The 20,581-nt window shown below is 43.3% G+C and overlaps 2 protein-coding genes across 2 annotated transcripts in view; one reads left to right on the top strand and one right to left on the bottom strand.

Annotated features, from left to right (window-relative positions):
• The window catches only part of LOC146735860 (C-type lection lectoxin-Enh3-like), a 355,515-nt gene that overhangs the window by 208,493 nt on the left and 126,441 nt on the right, over window positions 1–20,581 (top strand). The window lies entirely within an intron of this gene.
• Window positions 1–20,581, bottom strand: part of LOC100373645 (DNA polymerase theta-like) — a 114,731-nt gene that overhangs the window by 19,519 nt on the left and 74,631 nt on the right. The gene's annotated exons all lie outside the window — the stretch shown is intronic.

Raw genomic sequence — 20,581 nt, forward strand, 5'->3', positions numbered from 1 at the left:
GCTGACTGGTTAGTCAGTCCAATCAAAGCTAGGTCAGTCTATAGATTGCAATGGTTGGACTGCTGACTGGTTAGTCAGTCTAATCAAAGCAGGGTTAGTCTATAGATTGCAATGGTTAGACAGCTGACTGGTTAGTCAGTCCAATCAAAGCTAGGTCAGTCTATAGGTTGCAATTGTTGGACAGCTGACTGGTTAGTCAGTCTAATCAAAGCTAGGTCAGTCTATAGATTGCAATGGTTAGACAGCTGACTGGTTAGTCAGTCTAATCAAAGCTAGGTCAGTCTATAGATTGCAATGGTTGGACAGCTGACTGGTTAGTCAGTCTAATCAAAGCAGGGTTAGTCTATAGATTGCAATGGTTAGACAGCTGACTGGTTAGTCAGTCCAATCAAAGCTAGGTCAGTCTATAGATTGCAATGGTTGGACAGCTGACTGGTTAGTCAGTCTAATCAAAGCTAGGTCAGTCTATAGATTGCAATGGTTAGACAGCTGACTGGTTAGTCAGTCTAATCAAAGCTAGGTCAGTCTATAGATTGCAATGGTTGGACAGCTGACTGGTTAGTCAGTCTAATCAAAGCTAGGTCAGTCTATAGATTGCAATGGTTGGACAGCTGACTGGTTAGTCAGTCCAATCAAAGCTAGGTCAGTCTATAGGTTGCAATGGTTGGACAGCTGACTGGTTAGTCAGTCCAATCAAAGCTAGGTCAGTCTATAGATTGCAATGGTTGGACTGCTGACTGGTTAGTCAGTCTAATCAAAGCTAGGTCAGTCTATAGGTTGCAATGGTTAGACAGCTGATTGGTTAGTCAGTCCAATCAAAGCTAGGTCAGTCTATAGATTGCAATGGTTGGACTGCTGACTGGTTAGTCAGTCTAATCAAAGCTAGGTCAGTCTATAGGTTGCAATGGTTAGACAGCTGACTGGTTAGTCAGTCCAATCAAAGCTAGGTCAGTCTATAGATTGCAATGGTTGGACAGCTGACTGGTTAGTCAGTCCAATCAAAGCTAGGTCAGTCTATAGGTTGCAATGGTTGGACAGCTGACTGGTTAGTCAGTCCAATCAAAGCTAGGTCAGTCTATAGGTTGCAATGGTTGGACAGCTGACTGGTTAGTCAGTCCAATCAAAGCTAGGTCAGTCTATAGATTGCAATGGTTGGACTGCTGACTGGTTAGTCAGTCTAATCAAAGCTAGGTCAGTCTATAGATTGCAATGGTTGGACAGCTGACTGGTTAGTCAGTCTAATCAAAGCTAGGTCAGTCTATAGATTGCAATGGTTGGACAGCTGACTGGTTAGTCAGTCTAATCAAAGCTAGGTCAGTCTATAGATTGCAATGGTTAGACAGCTGACTGGTTAGTCAGTCCAATCAAAGCTAGGTCAGTCTATAGATTGCAATGGTTGGACTGCTGACTGGTTAGTCAGTCTAATCAAAGCAGGGTTAGTCTATAGATTGCAATGGTTAGACAGCTGACTGGTTAGTCAGTCCAATCAAAGCTAGGTCAGTCTATAGATTGCAATGGTTGGACAGCTGACTGGTTAGTCAGTCTAATCAAAGCAGGGTTAGTCTATAGATTGCAATGGTTGGACAGCTGACTGGTTAGTCAGTCCAATCAAAGCTAGGTCAGTCTATAGATTGCAATGGTTGGACTGCTGACTGGTTAGTCAGTCTAATCAAAGCAGGGTTAGTCTATAGATTGCAATGGTTGGACAGCTGACTGGTTAGTCAGTCCAATCAAAGCTAGGTCAGTCTATAGATTGCAATGGTTAGACAGCTGACTGGTTAGTCAGTCCAATCAAAGCTAGGTCAGTCTATAGATTGCAATGGTTAGACAGCTGACTGGTTAGTCAGTCCAATCAAAGCTAGGTCAGTCTATAGGTTGCAATGGTTGGACTGCTGACTGGTAAGTCAGTCTAATCAAAGCTAGGTCAGTCTATAGGTTGCAATGGTTGGACTGCTGACTGGTTAGTCAGTCTAATCAAAGCTGGGTTAGTCTATAGATTGCAATAGTTGGACAGCGGACTGGTTAGTCAGTCCAATCAAAGCTAGGTCAGTCTATAGATTGCAATGGTTGGACAGCTGACTGGTTAGTCAGTCCAATCAAAGCTAGGTCAGTCTATAGATTGCAATGGTTAGACAGCTGACTGGTTAGTCAGTCCAATCAAAGCTAGGTCAGTCTATAGATTGCAATGGTTAGACAGCTGACTGGTTAGTCAGTCCAATCAAAGCTAGGTCAGTCTATAGATTGCAATGGTTAGACAGCTGACTGGTTAGTCAGTCCAATCAAAGCTAGGTCAGTCTATAGATTGCAATGGTTGGACTGCTGACTGGTTAGTCAGTCTAATCAAAGCTAGGTCAGTCTATAGGTTGCAATGGTTGGACTGCTGACTGGTTAGTCAGTCTAATCAAAGCTGGGTTAGTCTATAGGTTGCAATGGTTGGACTGCTGACTGGTTAGTCAGTCCAATCAAAGCTAGGTCAGTCTATAGGTTGCAATGGTTAGACAGCTGACTGGTTAGTCAGTCCAATCAAAGCTAGGTCAGTCTATAGGTTGTAATGGTTGGACTGCTGACTGGTTAGTCAGTCCAATCAAAGCTGGGTTAGTCTATAGATTGCAATAGTTGGACAGCGGACTGGTTAGTCAGTCCAATCAAAGCTAGGTCAGTCTATAGGTTGCAATGGTTGGACTGCTGACTGGTTAGTCAGTCCAATCAAAGCTAGGTCAGTCTATAGGTTGCAATGGTTAGACAGCTGACTGGTTAGTCAGTCCAATCAAAGCTAGGTCAGTCTATAGGTTGCAATGGTTGGACTGCTGACTGGTTAGTCAGTCTAATCAAAGCTGGGTTAGTCTATAGGTTGCAATGGTTGGACTGCTGACTGGTTAGTCAGTCCAATCAAAGCTAGGTCAGTCTATAGGTTGCAATGGTTAGACAGCTGACTGGTTAGTCAGTCCAATCAAAGCTAGGTCAGTCTATAGGTTGCAATGGTTGGACTGCTGACTGGTTAGTCAGTCTAATCAAAGCTGGGTTAGTCTATATATTGCAATAGTTGGACAGCGGACTGGTTAGTCAGTCCAATCAAAGCTAGGTCAGTCTATAGATTGCAATGGTTGGACTGCTGACTGGTTAGTCAGTCTAATCAAAGCTGGGTTAGTCTATAGATTGCAATAGTTGGACAGCGGACTGGTTAGTCAGTCCAATCAAAGCTAGGTCAGTCTATAGATTGCAATGGTTGGACTGCTGACTGGTTAGTCAGTCTAATCAAAGCAGGGTTAGTCTATAGATTGCAATAGTTGGACAGCTGACTGGTTAGTCAGTCCAATCAAAGCTAGGTCAGTCTATAGATTGCAATGGTTGGACTGCTGACTGGTTAGTCAGTCTAATCAAAGCTAGGTCAGTCTATAGGTTGCAATGGTTGGACTGCTGACTGGTTAGTCAGTCCAATCAAAGCTAGGTCAGTCTATAGATTGCAATGGTTGGACTACTGACTGGTTAGTCAGTCTAATCAAAGCTAGGTCAGTCTATAGATTGCAATGGTTGGACAGCTGACTGGTTAGTCAGTCTAATCAAAGCAGGGTTAGTCTATAGATTGCAATGGTTAGACAGCTGACTGGTTAGTCAGTCTAAACAAAGCTAGGTCAGTCTATAGATTGCAATGGTTGGACTACTGACTGGTTAGTCAGTCCAATCAAAGCAGGGTTAGTCTATAGATTGCAATGGTTGGACTACTGACTGGTTAGTCAGTCTAATCAAAGCAGGGTTAGTCTATAGATTGCAATGGTTAGACAGCTGACTGGTTAGTCAGTCTAATCAAAGCTAGGTCAGTCTATAGATTGCAATGGTTAGACAGCTGACTGGTTAGTCAGTCCAATCAAAGCTAGGTCAGTCTATAGATTGCAATGGTTAGACAGCTGACTGGTTAGTCAGTCCAATCAAAGCTAGGTCAGTCTATAGATTGCAATGGTTGGACAGCTGACTGGTTAGTCAGTCTAATCAAAGCTAGGTCAGTCTATAGATTGCAATGGTTGGACTGCTGACTGGTTAGTCAGTCCAATCAAAGCTAGGTCAGTCTATAGATTGCAATGGTTGGACTACTGACTGGTTAGTCAGTCTAATCAAAGCAGGGTTAGTCTATAGATTGCAATGGTTAGACAGCTGACTGGTTAGTCAGTCTAATCAAAGCTAGGTCAGTCTATAGATTGCAATGGTTGGACTGCTGACTGGTTAGTCAGTCCAATCAAAGCTAGGTCAGTCTATAGATTGCAATGGTTGGACTACTGACTGGTTAGTCAGTCTAATCAAAGCAGGGTTAGTCTATAGATTGCAATGGTTAGACAGCTGACTGGTTAGTCAGTCCAATCAAAGCTAGGTCAGTCTATAGATTGCAATGGTTGGACTGCTGACTGGTTAGTCAGTCCAATCAAAGCTAGGTCAGTCTATAGATTGCAATGGTTGGACTGCTGACTGGTTAGTCAGTCCAATCAAAGCTAGGTCAGTCTATAGATTGCAATGGTTGGACTGCTGACTGGTTAGTCAGTCTAATCAAAGCTAGGTCAGTCTATAGGTTGCAATGGTTGGACAGCTGACTGGTTAGTCAGTCCAATCAAAGCTAGGTCAGTCTATAGATTGCAATAGTTGGACAGCGGACTGGTTAGTCAGTCCAATCAAAGCTAGGTCAGTCTATAGATTGCAATGGTTGGACTGCTGACTGGTTAGTCAGTCCAATCAAAGCTAGGTCAGTCTATAGATTGCAATGGTTGGACAGCTGACTGGTTAGTCAGTCCAATCAAAGCTAGGTCAGTCTATAGATTGCAATGGTTGGAGTGCTGACTGGTTAGTCAGTCTAATCAAAGCTAGGTCAGTCTATAGATTGCAATAGTTGGACAGCTGACTGGTTAGTCAGTCTAATCAAAGCTAGGTCAGTCTATAGATTGCAATGGTTGGACTTCTGACTGGTTAGTCAGTCTAATCAAAGCTAGGTCAGTCTATAGATTGCAATGGTTGGACAGCTGACTGGTTAGTCAGTCCAATCAAAGCTAGGTCAGTCTATAGATTGCAATGGTTGGACTGCTGACTGGTTAGTCAGTCTAATCAAAGCTAGGTCAGTCTATAGATTGCAATAGTTGGACAGCTGACTGGTTAGTCAGTCTAATCAAAGCTAGGTCAGTCTATAGATTGCAATGGTTGGACTGCTGACTGGTTAGTCAGTCTAATCAAAGCTAGGTCAGTCTATAGATTGCAATGGTTGGACAGCTGACTGGTTAGTCAGTCCAATCAAAGCTAGGTCAGTCTATAGATTGCAATGGTTAGACAGCTGACTGGTTAGTCAGTCCAATCAAAGCTAGGTCAGTCTATAGATTGCAATGGTTGGACTGCTGACTGGTTAGTCAGTCCAATCAAAGCTAGGTCAGTCTATAGATTGCAATGGTTGGACTGCTGACTGGTTAGTCAGTCCAATCAAAGCTAGGTCAGTCTATAGATTGCAATGGTTAGACAGCTGACTGGTTAGTCAGTCCAATCAAAGCTAGGTCAGTCTATAGATTGCAATGGTTGGACAGCTGACTGGTTAGTCAGTCTAATCAAAGCTAGGTTAGTCTATAGATTGCAATGGTTGGACTGCTGACTGGTTAGTCAGTCTAATCAAAGCTAGGTCAGTCTATAGATTGCAATGGTTGGACAGCTGACTGGTTAGTCAGTCTAATCAAAGCTAGGTCAGTCTATAGATTGCAATGGTTGGACTGCTGACTGGTTAGTCAGTCCAATCAAAGCTAGGTCAGTCTATAGATTGCAATGGTTGGACTGCTGACTGGTTAGTCAATCTAATCAAAGCTAGGTCAGTCTATAGATTGCAATGGTTGGACTGCTGACTGGTTAGTCAGTCTAATCAAAGCTAGGTCAGTCTATAGATTGCAATAGTTGGACAGCTGACTGGTTAGTCAGTCTAATCAAAGCTAGGTCAGTCTATAGATTGCAATGGTTGGACTGCTGACTGGTTAGTCAGTCTAATCAAAGCTAGGTCAGTCTATAGATTGCAATGGTTGGACAGCTGACTGGTTAGTCAGTCCAATCAAAGCTAGGTCAGTCTATAGATTGCAATGGTTGGACAGCTGACTGGTTAGTCAGTCCAATCAAAGCTAGGTCAGTCTATAGATTGCAATGGTTGGACTGCTGACTGGTTAGTCAGTCTAATCAAAGCTAGGTCAGTCTATAGATTGCAATAGTTGGACAGCTGACTGGTTAGTCAGTCTAATCAAAGCTAGGTCAGTCTATAGATTGCAATGGTTGGACTGCTGACTGGTTAGTCAGTCTAATCAAAGCTAGGTCAGTCTATAGGTTGCAATGGTTGGACAGCTGACTGGTTAGTCAGTCTAATCAAAGCTAGGTCAGTCTATAGATTGCAATGGTTGGACTGCTGACTGGTTAGTCAGTCTAATCAAAGCTAGGTCAGTCTATAGGTTGCAATGGTTGGACAGCTGACTGGTTAGTCAGTCTAATCAAAGCTAGGTCAGTCTATAGATTGCAATGGTTGGACTGCTGACTGGTTAGTCAGTCTAATCAAAGCTAGGTCAGTCTATAGATTGCAATAGTTGGACAGCTGACTGGTTAGTCAGTCTAATCAAAGCTAGGTCAGTCTATAGATTGCAATGGTTGGACTGCTGACTGGTTAGTCAGTCTAATCAAAGCTAGGTCAGTCTATAGGTTGCAATGGTTGGACAGCTGACTGGTTAGTCAGTCTAATCAAAGCTAGGTCAGTCTATAGATTGCAATAGTTGGACAGCTGACTGGTTAGTCAGTCTAATCAAAGCTAGGTCAGTCTATAGATTGCAATGGTTGGACAGCTGACTGGTTAGTCAGTCCAATCAAAGCTAGGTCAGTCTATAGATTGCAATGATTGGACAGCTGACTGGTTAGTCAGTCTAATCAAAGCTAGGTCAGTCTATAGATTGCAATGGTTAGACAGCTGACTGGTTAGTCAGTCTAATCAAAGCTAGGTCAGTCTATAGATTGCAATGGTTAGACAGCTGACTGGTTAGTCAGTCTAATCAAAGCTAGGTCAGTCTATAGATTGCAATGATTGGACAGCTGACTGGTTAGTCAGTCTAATCAAAGCTAGGTCAGTCTATAGATTGCAATGGTTGGACAGCTGACTGGTTAGTCAGTCTAATCAAAGCTAGGTCAGTCTATAGATTGCAATGGTTGGACAGCTGACTGGTTAGTCAGTCCAATCAAAGCTAGGTCAGTCTATAGATTGCAATGGTTGGACAGCTGACTGGTTAGTCAGTCCAATCAAAGCTAGGTCAGTCTATAGGTTGCAATGGTTAGACAGCTGACTGGTTAGTCAGTCTAATCAAAGCTAGGTCAGTCTATAGGTTGCAATGGTTGGACTGTTGACTGGTTAGTCAGTCCAATCAAAGCTATGTCAGTCTATAGGTTGCAATGGTTGGACAGCTGACTGGTTAGTCAGTCTAATAAAAGCTAGGTCAGTCTATAGATTGCAATGGTTAGACAGCTGACTGGTTAGTCAGTCTAATCAAAGCTAGGTCAGTCTATAGATTGCAATGGTTAGACAGCTGACTGGTTAGTCAGTCTAATCAAAGCTAGGTCAGTCTATAGATTGCAATGGTTGGACTGCTGACTGGTTAGTCAGTCCAATCAAAGCTAGGTCAGTCTATAGATTGCAATGGTTGGACAGCTGACTGGTTAGTCAGTCTAATCAAAGCTAGGTCAGTCTATAGATTGCAATGGTTGGACTACTGACTGGTTAGTCAGTCCAATCAAAGCTAGGTCAGTCTATAGATTGCAATGGTTGGACAGCTGACTGGTTAGTCAGTCTAATCAAAGCTAGGTCAGTCTATAGGTTGCAATGGTTGGACTGCTGACTGGTTAGTCAGTCTAATCAAAGCAGGGTTAGTCTATAGATTGCAATGGTTAGACAGCTGACTGGTTAGTCAGTCTAATCAAAGCTAGGTCAGTCCATAGGTTGCAATGGTTAGACTGCTGACTGGTTAGTCAGTCCAATCAAAGCAGGGTTAGTCTATAGATTGCAATGGTTGGACTGCTGACTGGTTAGTCAGTCCAATCAAAGCTAGGTCAGTCTATAGATTGCAATGGTTGGATAGCTGACTGGTTAGTCAGTCTAATCAAAGCTAGGTCAGTCTATAGGTTGCAATGGTTGGACTGCTGACTGGTTAGTCAGTCTAATCAAAGCAGGGTTAGTCTATAGATTGCAATGGTTAGACAGCTGACTGGTTAGTCAGTCTAATCAAAGCTAGGTTAGTCTATAGGTTGCAATGGTTAGACTGCTGACTGGTTAGTCAGTCCAATCAAAGCAGGGTTAGTCTATAGATTGCAATGGTTGGACTGCTGACTGGTTAGTCAGTCCAATCAAAGCAGGGTTAGTCTATAGATTGCAATGGTTGGACTGTTGACTGGTTAGTTAGTCTAATCAAAGCTAGGTCAGTCTATAGATTGCAATGGTTGGACTGCTGACTGGTTAGTCAGTTCAATCAAAGCTAGGTCAGTCTATAGGTTGCAATGGTTAGACAGCTGACTGGTTAGTCAGTCCAATCAAAGCTAGGTCAGTCTATAGGTTGCAATGGTTGGACAGCTGACTGGTTAGTCAGTCCAATCAAAGCTAGGTCAGTCTATAGATTGCAATGGTTGGACTGCTGACTGGTTAGTCAGTCCAATCAAAGCAGGGTTAGTCTATAGATTGCAATGGTTGGACAGCTGACTGGTTAGTCAGTCCAATCAAAGCTAGGTCAGTCTATAGATTGCAATGGTTGGATAGCTGACTGGTTAGTCAGTCTAATCAAAGCTAGGTCAGTCTATAGGTTGCAATGGTTGGACTGCTGACTGGTTAGTCAGTCTAATCAAAGCAGGGTTAGTCTATAGATTGCAATGGTTAGACAGCTGACTGGTTAGTCAGTCTAATCAAAGCTAGGTTAGTCTATAGGTTGCAATGGTTAGACTGCTGACTGGTTAGTCAGTCCAATCAAAGCAGGGTTAGTCTATAGATTGCAATGGTTGGACTGCTGACTGGTTAGTCAGTCCAATCAAAGCAGGGTTAGTCTATAGATTGCAATGGTTGGACTGTTGACTGGTTAGTTAGTCTAATCAAAGCTAGGTCAGTCTATAGATTGCAATGGTTGGACTGCTGACTGGTTAGTCAGTTCAATCAAAGCTAGGTCAGTCTATAGGTTGCAATGGTTAGACAGCTGACTGGTTAGTCAGTCCAATCAAAGCTAGGTCAGTCTATAGGTTGCAATGGTTGGACAGCTGACTGGTTAGTCAGTCCAATCAAAGCTAGGTCAGTCTATAGATTGCAATGGTTGGACTGCTGACTGGTTAGTCAGTCCAATCAAAGCAGGGTTAGTCTATAGATTGCAATGGTTGGACAGCTGACTGGTTAGTCAGTCCAATCAAAGCTAGGTCAGTCTATATATTGCAATGGTTGGACAGCTGACTGGTTAGTCAGTCCAATCAAAGCTAGGTCAGTCTATAGATTGCAATGGTTGGACAGCTGACTGGTTAGTCAGTCCAATCAAAGCTAGGTCAGTCTATAGGTTGCAATGGTTAGACAGCTGACTGGTTAGTCAGTCCAATCAAAGCTAGGTCAGTCTATAGATTGCAATGGTTGGACTGCTGACTGGTTAGTCAGTCCAATCAAAGCTAGGTCAGTCTATATATTGCAATGGTTGGACAGCTGACTGGTTAGTCAGTCTAATCAAAGCTAGGTCAGTCTATAGGTTGCAATGGTTAGACAGCTGACTGGTTAGTCAGTCCAATCAAAGCTAGGTCAGTCTATAGATTGCAATGGTTGGACTGCTGACTGGTTAGTCAGTCCAATCAAAGCTAGGTCAGTCTATAGGTTGCAATGGTTAGACAGCTGACTGGTTAGTCAGTCTAATCAAAGCTAGGTCAGTCTATAGATTGCAATGGTTAGACTGCTGACTGGTTAGTCAGTCCAATCAAAGCTAGGTCAGTCTATAGATTGCAATGGTTGGACAGCTGACTGGTTAGTCAGTCCAATCAAAGCTAGGTCAGTCTATAGATTGCAATGGTTGGACAGCTGACTGGTTAGTCAGTCCAATCAAAGCTAGGTCAGTCTATATATTGCAATGGTTGGACAGCTGACTGGTTAGTCAGTCCAATCAAAGCTAGGTCAGTCTATAGGTTGCAATGGTTAGACAGCTGACTGGTTAGTCAGTCCAATCAAAGCTAGGTCAGTCTATAGATTGCAATGGTTGGACTGCTGACTGGTTAGTCAGTCCAATCAAAGCTAGGTCAGTCTATATATTGCAATGGTTGGACAGCTGACTGGTTAGTCAGTCCAATCAAAGCTAGGTCAGTCTATAGATTGCAATGGTTGGACAGCTGACTGGTTAGTCAGTCCAATCAAAGCTAGGTCAGTCTATAGGTTGCAATGGTTAGACAGCTGACTGGTTAGTCAGTCCAATCAAAGCTAGGTCAGTCTATAGATTGCAATGGTTGGACTGCTGACTGGTTAGTCAGTCCAATCAAAGCTAGGTCAGTCTATATATTGCAATGGTTGGACAGCTGACTGGTTAGTCAGTCTAATCAAAGCTAGGTCAGTCTATAGGTTGCAATGGTTAGACAGCTGACTGGTTAGTCAGTCCAATCAAAGCTAGGTCAGTCTATAGATTGCAATGGTTGGACTGCTGACTGGTTAGTCAGTCCAATCAAAGCTAGGTCAGTCTATAGGTTGCAATGGTTAGACAGCTGACTGGTTAGTCAGTCCAATCAAAGCTAGGTCAGTCTATAGATTGCAATGGTTGGACAGCTGACTGGTTAGTCAGTCCAATCAAAGCTAGGTCAGTCTATATATTGCAATGGTTGGACAGCTGACTGGTTAGTCAGTCCAATCAAAGCTAGGTCAGTCTATAGATTGCAATGGTTGGACTGCTGACTGGTTAGTCAGTCTAATCAAAGCTAGGTCAGTCTATAGATTGCAATGGTTGGACTGCTGACTGGTTAGTCAGTCCAATCAAAGCTAGGTCAGTCTATAGATTGCAATGGTTAGACAGCTGACTGGTTAGTCAGTCCAATCAAAGCTAGGTCAGTCTATAGATTGCAATGGTTGGACAGCTGACTGGTTAGTCAGTCCAATCAAAGCTGGGTCAGTCTATAGATTGCAATGGTTGGACTGCTGACTGGTTAGTCAGTCCAATCAAAGCTAGGTCAGTCTATAGATTGCAATGGTTGGACAGCTGACTGGTTAGTCAGTCCAATCAAAGCTAGGTCAGTCTATAGATTGCAATGGTTGGACAGCTGACTGGTTAGTCAGTCCAATCAAAGCTAGGTCAGTCTATAGATTGCAATGGTTGGACAGCTGACTGGTTAGTCAGTCCAATCAAAGCTAGGTCAGTCTATAGATTGCAATGGTTGGACTGCTGACTGGTTAGTCAGTCCAATCAAAGCTAGGTCAGTCTATAGGTTGCAATGGTTGGACTGCTGACTGGTTAGTCAGTCCAATCAAAGCTAGGTCAGTCTATAGATTGCAATGGTTGGACTGCTGACTGGTTAGTCAGTCTAATCAAAGCTAGGTCAGTCTATAGATTGCAATGGTTGGACAGCTGACTGGTTAGTCAGTCCAATCAAAGCTAGGTCAGTCTATAGATTGCAATGGTTGGACTACTGACTGGTTAGTCAGTCTAATCAAAGCTAGGTCAGTCTATAGGTTGCAATGGTTGGACAGCTGACTGGTTAGTCAGTCCAATCAAAGCTAGGTCAGTCTATAGATTGCAATGGTTGGACAGCTGACTGGTTAGTCAGTCCAATCAAAGCTAGGTCAGTCTATAGATTGCAATGGTTGGACTGCTGACTGGTTAGTCAGTCTAATCAAAGCAGGGTTAGTCTATAGGTTGTAATGGTTAGACTGCTGACTGGTTAGTCAGTCTAAGCAAAGCTAGGTCAGTCTATAGATTGCAATAGTTGGACAGCTGACTGGTTAGTCAGTCCAATCAAAGCTAGGTCAGTCTATAGATTGCAATGGTTGGACAGCTGACTGGTTAGTCAGTCTAATCAAAGCTAGGTCAGTCTATAGATTGCAATGGTTGGACTACTGACTGGTTAGTCAGTCCAATCAAAGCTAGGTCAGTCTATAGATTGCAATAGTTGGACAGCTGACTGGTTAGTCAGTCCAATCAAAGCTAGGTCAGTCTATAGGTTGCAATGGTTAGACAGCTGACTGGTTAGTCAGTCCAATCAAAGCTAAGTCAGTCTATAGATTGCAATGGTTGGACTGCTGACTGGTTAGTCAGTCTAATCAAAGCTAGGTCAGTCTATAGATTGCAATGGTTAGACAGCTGACTGGTTAGTCAGTCCAATCAAAGCTAGGTCAGTCTATAGATTGCAATGGTTGGACTGCTGACTGGTTAGTCAGTCCAATCAAAGCTAGGTCAGTCTATAGATTGCAATGATTGGACAGCTGACTGGTTAGTCAGTCTAATCAAAGCTAGGTCAGTCTATAGATTGCAATGGTTGGACTGCTGACTGGTTAGTCAGTCCAATCAAAGCTGGGTCAGTCTATAGATTGCAATGGTTGGACTGCTGACTGGTTAGTCAGTCCAATCAAAGCTAGGTCAGTCTATAGATTGCAATGGTTGGACTACTGACTGGTTAGTCAGTCCAATCAAAGCTAGGTCAGTCTATAGATTGCAATGGTTGGACTACTGACTGGTTAGTCAGTCCAATCAAAGCTAGGTCAGTCTATAGATTGCAATAGTTGGACAGCTGACTGGTTAGTCAGTCCAATCAAAGCTAGGTCAGTCTATAGATTGCAATGGTTGGACAGCTGACTGGTTAGTCAGTCCAATCAAAGCTAGGTCAGTCTATAGATTGCAATGGTTAGACAGCTGACTGGTTAGTCAGTCTAATCAAAGCTAGGTCAGTCTATAGGTTGCAATGGTTGGACAGCTGACTGGTTAGTCAGTCTAATCAAAGCTAGGTCAGTCTATAGATTGCAATGGTTGGACTACTGACTGGTTAGTCAGTCTAATCAAAGCAAGGTCAGTCTATAGATTGCAATAGTTGGACAGCTGACTGGTTAGTCAGTCCAATCAAAGCTAGGTCAGTCTATAGATTGCAATGGTTAGACAGCTGACTGGTTAGTCAGTCCAATCAAAGCTAGGTCAGTCTATAGATTGCAATGGTTGGACAGCTGACTGGTTAGTCAGTCCAATCAAAGCTAGGTCAGTCTATAGATTGCAATGGTTAGACAGCTGACTGGTTAGTCAGTCCAATCAAAGCTAGGTCAGTCTATAGATTGCAATGGTTGGACAGCTGACTGGTTAGTCAGTCTAATCAAAGCAAGGTCAGTCTATAGATTGCAATAGTTGGACAGCTGACTGGTTAGTCAGTCCAATCAAAGCTAGGTCAGTCTATAGATTGCAATGGTTAGACAGCTGACTGGTTAGTCAGTCCAATCAAAGCTAGGTCAGTCTATAGATTGCAATGGTTGGACAGCTGACTGGTTAGTCAGTCCAATCAAAGCTAGGTCAGTCTATAGATTGCAATGGTTAGACAGCTGACTGGTTAGTCAGTCCAATCAAAGCTAGGTCAGTCTATAGATTGCAATGGTTGGACAGCTGACTGGTTAGTCAGTCTAATCAAAGCTAGGTCAGTCTATAGATTGCAATGGTTGGACTACTGACTGGTTAGTCAGTCCAATCAAAGCTAGGTCAGTCTATAGATTGCAATAGTTGGACAGCTGACTGGTTAGTCAGTCCAATCAAAGCTAGGTCAGTCTATAGATTGCAATAGTTGGACAGCTGACTGGTTAGTCAGTCTAATCAAAGCTAGGTCAGTCTATAGATTGCAATGGTTAGACTGCTGACTGGTTAGTCAGTCTAATCAAAGCTAGGTCAGTCTATAGGTTGCAATGGTTGGACAGCTGACTGGTTAGTCAGTCCAATCAAAGCTAGGTCAGTCTATAGATTGCAATGGTTGGACAGCTGACTGGTTAGTCAGTCCAATCAAAGCTAGGTCAGTCTATAGGTTGCAATGGTTGGACAGCTGACTGGTTAGTCAGTCCAATCAAAGCTAGGTCAGTCTATAGATTGCAATGGTTAGACTGCTGACTGGTTAGTCAGTCTAATCAAAGCTAGGTCAGTCTATAGATTGCAATGGTTAGACTGCTGACTGGTTAGTCAGTCTAATCAAAGCTAGGTCAGTCTATAGGTTGCAATGGTTGGACAGCTGACTGGTTAGTCAGTCCAATCAAAGCTAGGTCAGTCTATAGATTGCAATGGTTGGACAGCTGACTGGTTAGTCAGTCCAATCAAAGCTAGGTCAGTCTATAGGTTGCAATGGTTGGACAGCTGACTGGTTAGTCAGTCCAATCAAAGCTAGGTCAGTCTATAGATTGCAATGGTTGGACAGCTGACTGGTTAGTCAGTCCAATCAAAGCTAGGTCAGTCTATAGGTTGCAATGGTTAGACAGCTGACTGGTTAGTCAGTCCAATCAAAGCTAGGTCAGTCTATAGATTGCAATGGTTGGACTGCTGACTGGTTAGTCAGTCTAATCAAAGCTAGGTCAGTCTATAGATTGCAATGGTTAGACAGCTGACTGGTTAGTCAGTCCAATCAAAGCTAGGTCAGTCTATAGATTGCAATGGTTGGACTGCTGACTGGTTAGTCAGTCCAATCAAAGCTAGGTCAGTCTATAGATTGCAATGATTGGACAGCTGACTGGTTAGTCAGTCTAATCAAAGCTAGGTCAGTCTATAGATTGCAATGGTTAGACAGCTGACTGGTTAGTCAGTCTAATCAAAGCTAGGTCAGTCTATAGATTGCAATGGTTGGACTGCTGACTGGTTAGTCAGTCCAATCAAAGCTAGGTCAGTCTATAGGTTGCAATGGTTGGACAGCTGACTGGTTAGTCAGTCTAATCAAAGCTAGGTCAGTCTATAGATTGCAATGGTTAGACAGCTGACTGGTTAGTCAGTCCAATCAAAGCTAGGTCAGTCTATAGGTTGCAATGGTTGGACTACTGACTGGTTAGTCAGTCCAATCAAAGCTAGGTCAGTCTATAGATTGCAATGGTTGGACAGCTGACTGGTTAGTCAGTCTAATCAAAGCTAGGTCAGTCTATAGGTTGCAATGGTTGGACAGCTGACTGGTTAGTCAGTCTAATCAAAGCTAGGTCAGTCTATAGATTGCAATGGTTGGACAGCTGACTGGTTAGTCAGTCCAATCAAAGCTAGGTCAGTCTATAGATTGCAATGGTTGGACGGCTGACTGGTTAGTCAGTCCAATCAAAGCTAGGTCAGTCTATAGGTTGCAATGGTTGGACAGCTGACTGGTTAGTCAGTCTAATCAAAGCTAGGTCAGTCTATAGATTGCAATGGTTGGACTGCTGACTGGTTAGTCAGTCCAATCAAAGCTAGGTCAGTCTATAGATTGCAATGGTTGGACAGCTGACTGGTTAGTCAGTCAGTCCAATCAAAGCTAGGTCAGTCTGTAGATTGCAATGGTTGGACAGCTGACTGGTTAGTCAGTCCAATCAAAGCTAGGTCAGTCTATAGATTGCAATGGTTGGACTGCTGACTGGTTAGTCAGTCCAATCAAAGCTAGGTCAGTCTATAGATTGCAATGGTTAGACAGCTGACTGGTTAGTCAGTCTAATCAAAGCTAGGTCAGTCTATAGATTGCAATAGTTGGACAGCTGACTGGTTAGTCAGTCTAATCAAAGCTAGGTCAGTCTATAGATTGCAATGGTTAGACTGCTGACTGGTTAGTCAGTCTAATCAAAGCTAGGTCAGTCTATAGGTTGCAATGGTTGGACAGCTGACTGGTTAGTCAGTCCAATCAAAGCTAGGTCAGTCTATAGATTGCAATGGTTGGACAGCTGACTGGTTAGTCAGTCCAATCAAAGCTAGGTCAGTCTATAGATTGCAATGGTTAGACTGCTGACTGGTTAGTCAGTCCAATCAAAGCTAGGTCAGTCTATAGATTGCAATGGTTAGACTGCTGACTGGTTAGTCAGTCTAATCAAAGCTAGGTCAGTCTATAGATTGCAATAGTTGGACAGCTGACTGGTTAGTCAGTCTAATCAAAGCTAGGTCAGTCTATAGATTGCAATGGTTAGACTGCTGACTGGTTAGTCAGTCTAATCAAAGCTAGGTCAGTCTATAGGTTGCAATGGTTGGACAGCTGACTGGTTAGTCAGTCCAATCAAAGCTAGGTCAGTCTATAGATTGCAATGGTTGGACAGCTGACTGGTTAGTCAGTCCAATCAAAGCTAGGTCAGTCTATAGGTTGCAATGGTTGGACAGCTGACTGGTTAGTCAGTCCAATCAAAGCTAGGTCAGTCTATAGATTGCAATGGTTGGACAGCTGACTGGTTAGTCAGTCCAATCAAAGCTAGGTCAGTCTATAGGTTGCAATGGTTAGACAGCTGACTGGTTAGTCAGTCCAATCAAAGCTAGGTCAGTCTATAGATTGCAATGGTTGGACTGCTGACTGGTTAGTCAGTCTAATCAAAGCTAGGTCAGTCTATAGATTGCAATGGTTAGACAGCTGACTGGTTATTCAGTCCAATCAAAGCTAGGTCAGTCTATAGATTGCAATGGTTGGACTGCTGACTGGTTAGTCAGTCCAATCAAAGCTAGGTCAGTCTATAGATTGCAATGATTGGACAGCTGACTGGTTAGTCAGTCTAATCAAAGCTAGGTCAGTCTATAGATTGCAATGGTTAGACAGCTGACTGGTTAGTCAGTCTAATCAAAGCTAGGTCAGTCTATAGATTGCAATGGTTGGACTGCTGACTGGTTAGTCAGTCCAATCAAAGCTAGGTCAGTCTATAGGTTGCAATGGTTGGACAGCTGACTGGTTAGTCAGTCTAATCAAAGCTAGGTCAGTCTATAGATTGCAATGGTTAGACAGCTGACTGGTTAGTCAGTCCAATCAAAGCTAGGTCAGTCTATAGGTTGCAATGGTTGGACTACTGACTGGTTAGTCAGTCCAATCAAAGCTAGGTCAGTCTATAGATTGCAATGGTTGGACAGCTGACTGGTTAGTCAGTCTAATCAAAGCTAGGTCAGTCTATAGGTTGCAATGGTTGGACAGCTGACTGGTTAGTCAGTCTAATCAAAGCTAGGTCAGTCTATAGATTGCAATGGTTGGACAGCTGACTGGTTAGTCAGTCCAATCAAAGCTAGGTCAGTCTATAGATTGCAATGGTTGGACGGCTGACTGGTTAGTCAGTCCAATCAAAGCTAGGTCAGTCTATAGGTTGCAATGGTTGGACAGCTGACTGGTTAGTCAGTCTAATCAAAGCTAGGTCAGTCTATAGATTGCAATGGTTGGACTGCTGACTGGTTAGTCAGTCCAATCAAAGCTAGGTCAGTCTATAGATTGCAATGGTTGGACAGCTGACTGGTTAGTCAGTCAGTCCAATCAAAGCTAGGTCAGTCTGTAGATTGCAATGGTTGGACAGCTGACTGGTTAGTCAGTCCAATCAAAGCTAGGTCAGTCTATAGATTGCAATGGTTGGACTGCTGACTGGTTAGTCAGTCCAATCAAAGCTAGGTCAGTCTATAGATTGCAATGGTTAGACAGCTGACTGGTTAGTCAGTCTAATCAAAGCTAGGTCAGTCTATAGATTGCAATGGTTGGACTGCTGACTGGTTAGTCAGTCCAATCAAACCTAGGTCAGTCTATAGGTTGCAATGGTTAGACAGCTGACTGGTTAGTCAGTCTAATCAAAGCTAGGTCAGTCTATAGATTGCAATGGTTGGACTACTGACTGGTTAGTCAGTCTAATCAAAGCTAGGTCAGTCTATAGGTTGCAATGGTTGGACTGCTGACTGGTTAGTCAGTCCAATCAAAGCTAGGTCAGTCTATAGATTGCAATGGTTGGACTGCTGACTGGTTAGTCAGTCCAATCAAAGCTAGGTCAGTCTATAGATTGCAATGGTTGGACAGCTGACTGGTTAGTCAGTCTAATCAAAGCTAGGTCAGTCTATAGATTGCAATGGTTAGACAGCTGACTGGTTAGTCAGTCCAATCAAAGCTAGGTCAGTCTATAGATTGCAATGGTTGGACTGCTGACTGGTTAGTCAGTCCAATCAAAGCTAGGTCAGTCTATAGATTGCAATGGTTGGACTACTGACTGGTTAGTCAGTCTAATCAAAGCTAGGTCAGTCTATAGATTGCAATGGTTGGACTACTGACTGGTTAGTCAGTCTGATCAAAGCTAGGTCAGTCTATAGATTGCAATGGTTGGACTGCTGACTGGTTAGTCAGTCTAATCAAAGCAGGGTTAGTCTATAGATTGCAATAGTTGGACAGCTGACTGGTTAGTCAGTCCAATCAAAGCTAGGTCAGTCTATAGATTGCAATGGTTGGACAGCTGACTGGTTAGTCAGTCCAATCAAAGCTAGGTCAGTCTATAGATTGCAATAGTTGGACAGCTGACTGGTTAGTCAGTCTAATCAAAGCTAGGTCAGTCTATAGATTGCAATGGTTGGACAGCTGACTGGTTAGTCAGTCCAATCAAAGCTAGGTCAGTCTATAGATTGCAATGGTTGGACTACTGACTGGTTAGTCAGTCCAATCAAAGCTAGGTCAGTCTATAGATTGCAATAGTTGGACAGCTGACTGGTTAGTCAGTCTAATCAAAGCTAGGTCAGTCTATAGATTGCAATGGTTGGACAGCTGACTGGTTAGTCAGTCCAATCAAAGCTAGGTCAGTCTATAGATTGCAATAGTTGGACAGCTGACTGGTTAGTCAGTCTAATCAAAGCTAGGTCAGTCTATAGATTGCAATGGTTGGACTACTGACTGGTTAGTCAGTCCAATCAAAGCTAGGTCAGTCTATAGATTGCAATGGTTGGACTGCTGACTGGTTAGTCAGTCCAATCAAAACTAGGTCAGTCTATAGATTGCAATGGTTGGACAGCTGACTGGTTAGTCAGTCTAATCAAAGCTAGGTCAGTCTAAAGGTTGCAATGGTTGGACTGCTGACTGGTTAGTCAGTCCAATCAAAGCTAGGTCAGTCTATAGATTGCAATGGTTGGACTGCTGACTGGTTAGTCAGTCCAATCAAAGCTAGGTCAGTCTATAGGTTGCAATGGTTGGACTGCTGACTGGTTAGTCAGTCTAATCAAAGCTAGGTCAGTCTAAAGGTTGCAATGGTTGGACTGCTGACTGGTTAGTCAGTCCAATCAAAGCTAGGTCAGTCTATAGATTGCAATGGTTGGACTGCTGACTGGTTAGTCAGTCCAATCAAAGCTAGGTCAGTCTATAGATTGCAATGGTTGGACTGCTGACTGGTTAGTCAGTCCAATCAAAGCTAGGTCAGTCTATAGGTTGCAATGGTTGGACAGCTGACTGGTTAGTCAGTCCAATCAAAGCTAGGTCAGTCTATAGATTGCAATGGTTGGACTGCTGACTGGTTAGTCAGTCTAATCAAAGCTAGGTCAGTCTATAGATTGCAATGGTTGGACTGCTGACTGGTTAGTCAGTCCAATCAAAGCTAGGTCAGTCTATAGGTTGCAATGGTTGGACTGCTGACTGGTTAGTCAGTCCAATCAAAGCTAGGTCAGTCTGTAGATTGCAATGGTTGGACTGCTGACTGGTTAGTCAGTCCAATCAAAGCTAGGTCAGTCTATAGGTTGCAATGGTTGGACTGCTGACTGGTTAGTCAGTCCAATCAAAGCTAGGTCAGTCTATAGGTTGCAATGGTTGGACTGCTGACTGGTTAGTCAGTCTAATCAAAGCTAGGTCAGTCTAAAGGTTGCAATGGTTGGACTGCTGACTGGTTAGTCAGTCCAATCAAAGCTAGGTCAGTCTATAGATTGCAATGGTTGGACTGCTGACTGGTTAGTCAGTCCAATCAAAGCTAGGTCAGTCTATAGGTTGCAATGGTTGGACAGCTGACTGGTTAGTCAGTCCAATCAAAGCTAGGTCAGTCTATAGATTGCAATGGTTGGACTGCTGACTGGTTAGTCAGTCTAATCAAAGCTAGGTCAGTCTATAGATTGCAATGGTTAGACAGCGGACTGGTTAGTCAGTCCAATCAAAGCTAGGTCAGTCTATAGATTGCAATGGTTGGACTGCTGACTGGTTAGTCAGTCCAATCAAAGCTAGGTCAGTCTATAGATTGCAATAGTTGGACAGCTGACTGGTTAGTCAGTCCAATCAAAGCTAGGTCTGTCTATAGGTTGCAATGGTTGGACAGCTGACTGGTTAGTCAGTCCAATCAAAGCTAGGTCAGTCTATAGGTTGCAATGGTTGGACTACTGACTGGTTAGTCAGTCCAATCAAAGCTAGGTCAGTCTATAGGTTGCAATGGTTGGACTACTGACTGGTTAGTCAGTCTGATCAAAGCTAGGTCAGTCTATAGATTGCAATAGTTGGACAGCTGACTGGTTAGTCAGTCCAATCAAAGCTAGGTCAGTCTATAGATTGCAATGGTTGGACTGCTGACTGGTTAGTCAGTCCAATCAAAGCTAGGTCAGTCTATAGATTGCAATGGTTGGACTGCTGACTGGTTAGTCAGTCCAATCAAAGCTAGGTCAGTCTATAGATTGCAATGGTTAGACAGCTGACTGGTTAGTCA

This window comes from Saccoglossus kowalevskii, chromosome 11 (assembly GCF_978046115.1).
Source record: "Saccoglossus kowalevskii chromosome 11, keSacKowa6.1, whole genome shotgun sequence".
NCBI classification, from domain to species: Eukaryota; Metazoa; Hemichordata; class Enteropneusta; family Harrimaniidae; genus Saccoglossus; species Saccoglossus kowalevskii.